We start from the raw sequence: 10335 nt of genomic DNA, 5'->3' as shown, positions 1-10335 counted from the left end.
GTTGAATGGGACAGAGCTGCACAGCCAACAACCTGGAGAGGGCAGGGCCTGAAGTGGCTTGTGCATTTAACCCTATAACACCAAACGTATCATATTTGCTACATGAGTTTTGAAGCCCTTGACATGATCAGTGTGATATTTTGTATCTTGAAAAGCTTGATGTATACAATTAGATACATGCAATACACAGATAATCCACCAGGGGCGAGGAATTCATTCATCAGACCCCTTTCCAGTGACACTACAAAACTGTCATTAATGAGGAAGGAGGAAGAACTTTGCCAGTTTTGAAAAGGAATTACTAATTTGTTAGACATGTTTGTGTTATATTATGTTTTTGTTTGTTCAAAAATAATAATGTTTGAGCATTGAGACCCAATCTATCAAATATGATACAAAATTGAAACTCATACGTGATACTTGAAACTAAATTTTTTTTGGGTTGTTCAGAAGGACCAATAAAGGTGACATTTCTGGTGTCATTACTCAGAAATAGGGTTGAAGATGGACCTGTGGAGTTGAATTAATGAAGAATTCAGACCCAAGCAAAGCATTTATAGTTAATGTAGACCACAGGGAAATGTTTGAAAATGCATAATTCCATTTAAAAAAAAAAAAAAAAAGCAAAATATGACCCCTTTAATTTCTCTCAACATTGACTGTTTTCTTTTAATCCATAACTATGATTTTAAAAGTTCTACCTTTAAATTTCTAAAATATCTTTCATGCTCTGACCATAAATAATAATTTTCCCCAACATCTAACATCTACTTTCTTCACATTTCACTTAGGAAGAAAAATCTCCCATTAATCTCTAGAAAATATTGGTGTCTATGTCAAATCAACATGAACAGGACATCTTACAGCTGTAGACATGATGTGTCCCAGTATTTTTGTCCATATAATATAGTTTGGAATATGACAGGAAAACAAGCTGAAAAAAATTACCAAAATTGCTGACAAAGTGAATCTTTTATATTTATTTTTTTTAATTCATACAATCTTCCATTTGACAGAATAAACACAGTCAGATGGAGGCATTTGGGGAGTTTCTTCCTTCATATTTCATTTTCTCATGAAGTATAAAATAGTGTTGTAGAATTCAGGACTGGAGTTGGTCTCAAGGCCATTTTTTGAAGGTCTCAGTTTCATCTCAGAATCAGTCGTGTTTTTTAATCGGTTTTGTTTCAGCCTTGGATTTGATTCCTAATGTGAAATTCAATTGATAACATGATACACTTCTAATATGAACAACGCTGTTTCTGATGAGTCTCTGTTTTAGCGTCTCCATCTTAATTGTTATGGATGTGAAAGATGCAATTATCACTTCTCAGCCACCACATGCATTTACAGTATTGTAGTTGACACCTTGGATGTGACAGACAAAAATATCTTGTAGTCTGACCACCAGGAGAGGTGCAGTGCTCAGTTTAATGACTTAATTTCAATGTTTGGATTTTTTTTACGATTTTGATTTAAGAAAATTTGTCCTATTTCTTGAAGAATATTCACCCAATTCATCAAGTGTGATCAAGTGTGATCAGATTGAAAGTTAAGACTTGGGCAGAATAATGTTTGAATGAACTACCCAAAAAGGACAGTTATTTAGTTTAATGTAGTTTATATTTGTCTTTAATTTAAAAGATAGTTGGAGTTAGGAGAAGTTAAGTAAAAACCATCTCTGTAGCATTTTGGAAGCAAAGATAACAGTTTGAACCAAACTAACCAATGCAATAATATTTATCACAATAGTCAACGTGTCCCAATACTCTTGTCCACATTGTATATGACTTAGGCAATTACGCTATGAGGCTAACAATATCATACTAACACAAGGATTGTTAATGCAACACTTTTTGCATTAATTCATTAATACATGTAATGCGTGCCCATGTTCATATGGGGTCAAAACACAATAATATCCCATCAGAGAGCGAACTTTAATTGATTTCCATTCCAACATTTATTTCAATATAAAGGAACTCCTTGTTTTGGATAATCCCTTATGGTCCAAGTAAAGCAAAAATGAATTTAAAAGTAAAAATGTGGGTCATTTAGCAACACTAATCTGTCAAATTGTCTCTAAAATGTCCCATCAGAGAGATTTCGAATACTGTGTTTTGACCCTTTGATAGATTTCTGAAACAGAGTTTGATTATTAAGAAGAACAGACATGACAAAACACCTTTAGATGTCACCAGCACCGTTGAACGATATGGAAATTTTTGTTAAAACTGAAGATTGTATGTGATTTATGGGTGTGAATTATGCAAAACAACCCTTTCGGTCTTGAAAGAAAAGAAAAAGTAATTTTTGGTAAACTGTGATTATGTTTTCATTGTAGACTTTGTAATGCAAAAGATAATAAGCAAGTGTGGAGGGATGAGATATTTTTGTAAAACACATATTTATGTTTTTCTGAATATCACCCCGTGTGTATTTTGTATGCATGTGTTACTGTGATGGGAGGTTTTTGTGCATCCCAGTCTGTCATTACCTATCGGAGATGGTCAGACCAGGCATTAGGATGGGCGGCAGGTGCGAGGCAGGTCCAGGGAAAGATCAATGCAATTTGCAAAGTGCCTTCCACACAATTTCTGTGTTGGATTGTCTCCAGCAGCAGTGTGAGTGGCAGATACACGACGAAGGATAAAAGTCATGAATCAACTTAACTTCTGCAAAACTCTACGCCTTTCCACGCCGCCTGTCAGCAACAACACAGACTAACAGACCAAAGGGAAATGAAGCGCTGTGATCTGCAGCGAGTATGCCACGTCCCGGCGTGTTGTCGGCGATCAGCGGCATAGATATCATCATCATCATACATGTTCCATTCAAACTGGAAATCAGCGCAGCACTCCAGCTTTGACCCAGAAAGTGAAACATTCTGAAAAATACTGCTTTCTCTTAAACAAAGGGTGTCTCTATCTTTCACACTTTTTGGTCATGTTCAAGTTTAACTGCATTCTTGTCTTCAATATCTGAAGTGTATTCAGCTATTTCAGGTCTGACCTTTGACCCCTGCCCTTTCATCGGACTTTTTGATGTACCATTAGAAGATCTCCTTCTACAAAGGCCACTATTAAATAGTAGGCCTGTAACGGTACACGAAATTTTCGGTTCGGTACGTTTTCGGTTTTGAAAGCCACGGTTTGTTTTTTTTTTCCGGTTCGGTACGAGAAGAAAGAAAACTCCTCAAAATGTCTTTAATACATTTATGAATTTTTGATAATTTTTCCCCCAATTTTTGAACACAATAGAATATAGAAAAACAGGAATATAATTCTGCTGCTATAAATCAAATAGAAAATAAAATAAATTATTAATATTACTAAATGTATTTTAAACATTAGTAATGCACTTTTCCCTGACAGGTAGTTTTGAACAAACAACAAAAATCAAATCACAGTTCTATCAGTTCACATTCTGCATAAAAATACCAAAAAAATTCCACATGAAGTGCAACATTAACAAGAGGACAAACTGGTATTCTGTTTAAACAACTGAAGAGCAACACTGACAACAAAAAATTTACCAAATTATTTATTTTAGGACAGATAAACTGTTTTGGCCACTTTGTGTACGTGCGTGCGCGCATGCAGGGTGCAATTTGTTGGGGGGATGTTTTTTTTTTGTTTGTTTGTTTTTGTTTTTGTTTTTTTTTCAGTCGGAGCTGGTGGGGTGGGGTGGGTCCATAACTAATGTAACTAATGCTGGTGTGAAATGAAAGTGAAACTTTGTATTCTTTCAACGTCCAACTCTGGGTTCTATTCCTCTATTATACAGCATGTGTGTGTGAGAGAGAGACAGACAGACACAGCTAGTGTTAGTGTTTCAGAACTACCGTAGTTCATAGACAGTAAACAACATCCGTCTTATTAACATCTCTTTCCCCGTTGTTGTCTTTCACCAGGACCTGAACTGATTCCAAACAGGACTGTAATGATGGTGGAGGGTGTTCAGTCTCTTCCTTCCAGGTTCACATCATATTTGTTGTTGTTGTTGTTGTTGTTGTTGTTGTTGTTGTTTTTTTACCTTATATCAGCTGTTATTTCGTATTTCAGGTCAATGTGCACGTCCTTCAGTATTTCTGTGTGGAACTTGCACGGAACTTCCGCATCAAACAACGTCTTTCGTTCCTTTTTCTTTTTCTCAACATACTGTGCCGTTTCAGTACAGCTGTGTACCGAACCGAACAGGTGTGTACCGAAACGGTTCGGTTCGGTACGTGTACCATTACAGGCCTATTAAATAGTATAGCCTACTCCTCCCTTTTAGCATGATGACTCATTCTTTTAAACTGGAAGAATGAAAAAAAAACCTCCTTTGGCAGATGGATATGATGTCATGTTTTTCCTTAAGATTAAAAAGATTATGCTGCGTTCCAGGCAACCTGTAACTCATGTTTTTCCAACCTTCTACTGGTGAAAATGCATTGGAATGTCAGTCAAACCTGTGACTTCCCACCTGTGAACTCATACTCAATGTACTCCCAGTTCTGAGTTCTGACGTCACGTAGCAATGGCAGCCCCCATGGATGTGGTGTTTATGCAGATTGTTTATTAAAACAAGGTATTGCTCCGATATTATTCATCTATAAATGTTCAGCATAATCAGCATCTACTCTAGTGTTAGCTAGTTTTCAGTCCATTGAGTGCAAGAATAAATTAATACCGAATACGTATCCAAATATACAAATACAATAACATAAAAGGTAGAACAGCTTCTCTTGCCTTATGCACCGTTTTTGCTCCTGTTTCCCTCAGATAAGCAGAGAGCAAACACCTTTGGCGATAGAAATGATCGTAAATGAGCATAACGTATGGTCCACCGTGCTGGTTTGTTTACATCTAGCTACCACAATTCCTTGAGCTCAGGCAGTTTGGCGTAACTTGCCTGGAATTTTACAAAGTTCATGGATTGAACTCATGACTTATGGGCTCAAAAACCGGCCTAGAACGCAGCATTAGATACACAGTGAATGGATCAATGGGGAAGTTTAATGTGGTATGGCATCCTCTAATTTCTTATGGAGAACAGCTGACAATGTACCTTGACTCTGGATAGTATGTGCTGTGTACAAAGTGATTGGGTAATTACATAGTGGAACCCTTTCATTTTTTATTTTTGTGGCGTCTTATACCTTTGTTATATGTCTCAGTGTTTGTCTTATTTTTTCTGTATGTTTGAAAGTCTTAATAAAAATACATTGATAAAAAAAAAACAAAACAAAGGGTGTCAAACATGCGGCCCAGGGGCCAAATCTGGCCAACCAAAGGTTGTAATCCGGCCTGTGGGATGAATTTGTGAAATGCAAAAATTATCACTTATTAACAATCATTTTAGTTCAGCTTTCCACATTCAGACCAATTCAGTCTCAAGTGTGTCGGACCAGTGAAATATGATCAAAATAACATAAATAATGACAACTTCAAGTGCTTCTTTTTGTAAATGTCAACATTTTCATGTAATAGTACTGTATTTACAGTAAAACAAATTATCATTTCACAAAAAGGCTTGAATAATCTGAATAAATATGAACAACCTGAACTATCTTAAAAGAAGTGTAATTTTACCAATATTCTGCCTGTTACTAAATGTTTTGTGTATTTCTAGATCCACTGTAAGATGTAATGCATATCTTTAAAGAATAAACTGAAGCATAATATTGTTACAATTGCACTTATTTTTTTGAAGACATGTCAGTTTGTTTATGTTCACAATGTTTTAAAGGATAGTTTGTAGATATAAACACTTTCATAATGTAATTTAACTTTTTTCACTGTGAAACATCGTAGAAATTTGACATTATTTATATATTTTTATGTTATTATGTTACTGGTCTGTCCCACTTCAGATCAAATTTGGCTGAATGTGGCCCCTGAACTAAAATGAGTTTAACACCCCTGTCTGTCTGGAGATAATCTTCAACCATTCCTGCTGGAGCATTCCTGTCCAGTTTAACAAAATGAAGCTTGGTAGAAGTGCAACTAATTTCCAGCACCAGATGACTTCATTTCACTTCTGCAGATGCAATTCCAGTCAGAATAAAGTCAGTGGAGTTCTTCTTGCTGAGCACTAGAATGTGTAACTAGGTAATGATTACTGACTGATGTTGTCATGGACGGTTTCTGCCATTCTGGGCACAATTTGGATGACAACACAGAAGTCAAGGAATTGGGGTTGAAGCAAATATATGTTTTACATATCGTTAGCCTCATAGCATAATTGCCTAAGTCACACACTACAGGGTGTATAAAAAAAAACTATACATTTTGAAAAATTAACCCCACTTCTGCATTTGATGATTTTTGGAATTTTCTTTTATGGACCTCGGTAGGTAGGGGATTGGTGGATATTCATCCAAATTTACAGACCCAGGTTTTCAGAGGCAAATTGCCCAATCCAAGTTAAATCTGGTTTGAGCATGGGATTTAAATCCAATCAAAGGTCATGGGCGGGGACAATGGGCATCCATCTTGTTTTCCACAAAATTGCCAGGTTACAGCATAAACACTTTTGCCACCATGTCAATTTTATTTCTTTACCCATGGCAGCTGTTCCTACCTTTCAATGTTAATTCAACTTGTTTAGGCCTGAAAATGTCACTGAGGACAGGCCAAGTTAGGGTTAGGGTTATGGTTAGGGTTAGGGTCAGCACACCTGGGGCTTGTTTCTGCACTACTTTGTTAAATCGTTAAGCCCAGTGCAATGCAAAATGTGTCTATTTAAAGGTCCCATATTATGCAAATCTCACTTTGTGAAAGTTTTCTTATAGTAGTGTGTGTTGCAGTAGCCTCATTATGAGGTTCGAATTTGAAAACTGTCTGTTTCCTCCCTGCCTTGCTACACCACATTTTGTGAAAATGCCTGCTCAAACGGCCGAGTTTGAGTTGGTTCCGCTTATGACGACATAAGTAGATTTAACTCCTCCCCCTGACTGTGCCCCCACCCTGCATGAAAAGGTGAGCCCCACCCTGGCAAAGCGAGCCCCGCCCTGGCAAAGTACCTCTTGGACAACAAACATGGCGAAGGCGAGACACGCAAGTTGTGCTGTTGTTGGCTGCACACACCAACACGATAGTTTATTTTTGCTCCCCACTTCCGAGCCTCTCCGTAAAAAGTGGCTGGATTCTATCTTTGATGGTCATGTACCAAACAACATTCCCAAACGCTTGTATGTGTGTGCCTGGCATTTCACGGCCGAGTGTTTTTCGAACATGGGCCCGTACAGCTCCGGCTTAGCACAAAAAGACTCCGAATCAAGAAGGACGTCGTACCAACGCTTCGTGACCCAAGTACAAGTGTGGGAGATGTAAGTTGTTATCATTTTTTTTTTTGTATCTTTACTGCATAACCCTACATTACGGATAAGCTGGTGGTTGTTGATGTGTACGTCTAACGTTAGCATGGCAGCTAACATAGCTCGGTTACTGCTGCTAACATTTGCGTCCCCGTTAACATGCAAGAGCTGATAATATCAAGAGACATTCAACATAACTACTTTGAACACGGGCCTTTTGTGGTTGGCATCAGTATAGTTAGCATCAAGCTTGTTAGTAGCTGCCTGCATTAGTGGCGGCAGGTGTCTTTCCGTGTCAGGTCCACGAACCCGACACAACACCGCCGTTTTCCGTCGGGGCTCAATCACGCCTCAAGGCAAAGAAAGCCAGTGTTTGGAAAGATGTTCTGTCTGAGACGTGTATTGTAGACGAGAGAGGGGCATTTCAAACAGCGCGTAGTACCGCTAGCGTAAGCCGCGTCCTCTCCCAGAGAGGGGAGGGGCAGTGAGCGTGGACAGATGCGTTCATTTGCATACCCGGAAGCAGGCCCAGAAACAGCCTGGTCTGAGGAGGGCTGGTGAGAGTGACTTTTTCGACCGCTGAAACTCCGAACAAGGGATGATTTTGGGGCAAACAAACTCAAATACTATGTTTTTGGGCTTGTGAGACCTATATGATGTGACTGAAAAATAGCATAATATGGGACCTTTAATGCATTTTGCGCTACCCCATTTCTGGGCTCGCTCTTTGTTCGTAAACAGCTAACGCAACACAAAATGCATTCATGCGTTAGTTTGTTAATCCCAACGCAACACAAAATGCGCTATCCTGTTTCTGGGCTAGTTGGTTAAAAGTGTGTGCTCGCCCAGTTCCTCCTTCCAGGGCTGATTTTAACACGGACCTCAGAGGTCCGCGTTAGAAGGAGGATGTATTCTTGTAGCTTCATTTCACTTCACTTCTGTCATGTATTTCTTTTGAAATATTATTTACATTTGAAAAAGAGGATTTTTAACACAAGTTTGACAATATCTTTAATGGTATCAGATTTTTCCCATGGACATTTTGTGCTGATAAAAATGAATTTACCGAGTGAGGACTTATGAAACGGTGTTTGTCGAACATGAGAACACAGTGGAAATATTTGCATTTCTCAGTAAATATAATAGTTGTTTACAGTTCCATGTATAAAAATGCCTTTAGAAAATCCCATGTTGCTTTATATTTTGGTGGAACTACTGTGGCGGTGCAGGCTTTTTGTGTTTGGCTGCTGTCGTTCTATTGTCGCACAGTATGTCTTTGTGCTGAATGTGTCTTTAGTGGAGCATATCATGTCGCAGCGCCCATTTGTGTTAAATCACTGTCGGCATTCAAGGCAGTGACTGTGGTGATTATACAGCTGATTATACATGTGTCATTTGTGTGTGTAGTCAATCGGTAAGTTTTATATAAAGCTTTTTGTGTTAGTATGTATGGGGGGTGGTGACGGTTGCAAATGCCAGGGCCTTTTTTCTAATCCAAGTCAATCACTGATAATAATATGTGGGATAAGATGCTGGTTCCCTCCTGACTCTTAATATGGAGTCAAATTGTGATACTGTGTTCTGCATAATAATTCACCCTATATTTATAGTTGGTATAATGGAAGAATTTCACCAGAAATCCCAGCGTTTGCATAGAAAGGTAGTGAGAATCAACTGAAAGTACCAATAATAAACAACATGTAAACGGTAAACCCACTGTTAAGTCTGTGTGTTCCTGTAGAAGTCGTCCAGTCAGTTTTAATGTCGGTAAGAAAGACATGATGGTGAAATGGGTCAGAGAGAGATGACCATCCTCCTATGTCTATATGGAGAGCATTGATTTTTGAGGTTGAGACTTTGGAATACTCGGATACTATGTCAAAGAAAGGGCTTTCTCTGCAGAAACAAAACTAAAAAAAAGACGATTTTATTGTTATTACTTTTTTAATAGAATTGCCACAAAAAAGTGCCACCAAATGTTGTAAGGTGGAAAACAACTTATCACAATAAATACATGTGATAACAATAAAATACACAATAACAATAATAGTGAAAAATAACAAACACACACACACACATATATATATATATATTAGGCCTGTAACGGTACACGTATCAAACCGAACCGTTTCGGTACACACCTGTTGGGTTCGGTACACCGCTGTACCGAAATGGCACAGTATGTTGAGAAAAAGAAAAATTAACGAAAAACGTTGTTTGATGCGGAAATTCCGCGCAAGTTCCACACAGACATATTGAAGGACGTGCACATTGACCTGAAATACGAAATAACAGCTGATATAAGGTAAAAAAAAAAAAACAAAAAAAAACAAATATGATGTGAACCTGGAGGGAAGAGACTGAAGACCCTCCACCATCAGTACAGTCCAGTTTGGATCAGTTCAGGTCCCGGTGAAAGACAACAACGAGGAAAGAGACGTTAATAAGATGGACGTTGTTTACCGCCTATGAACTACGGTAGTTCTAAAACACTTACACTAGCTCTCTCTCTCTCTCTCTCTCTCACGCACGCTGTATAACAGAGGAATAGAACCTGGAGTTAGACGTTGAAAGAATATAAAGTTTCACTTTTGTTTCACACAGGCATTAGTTGCGTTAGTTGTGGACCCCCCCCACCCATCCAGCTCCGACCAAAAAAACAAAAAACAAAAACATTTCCCTGACAAATTGCACCCTGCACTCACACGTACACAAAGTGGCCTAAACAGTTTGTTCTCTGTCCTAAAATAAATAATTTGGTTAATTTTTTGTTGTCATTGTTTCTCTTCAGTTTGTTTAAACATAATACCAGTTTGTCCTCTTGTTAATGTTGCACTTCATGTGGAATTTTTTTGGCATTTTTATGCAGAATGTGAACTGACAGAACTGTGATTTGATTTTTGTTTGTTCAAAACTACCTGTCAGGGAAAAGTGCAATACTAATGTTTAAAATACATTTAGTAATATTAATAATTCATTTTATTTTCGATTTGATTTATAGCAGCAGAATTATATTCCTGTTTTTCTATATT

This window comes from Sphaeramia orbicularis, chromosome 3, assembly GCF_902148855.1.
Source record: "Sphaeramia orbicularis chromosome 3, fSphaOr1.1, whole genome shotgun sequence".
NCBI classification, from domain to species: Eukaryota; Metazoa; Chordata; class Actinopteri; order Kurtiformes; family Apogonidae; genus Sphaeramia; species Sphaeramia orbicularis.
Note: the sequence above shows the minus strand (reverse complement) of the source record.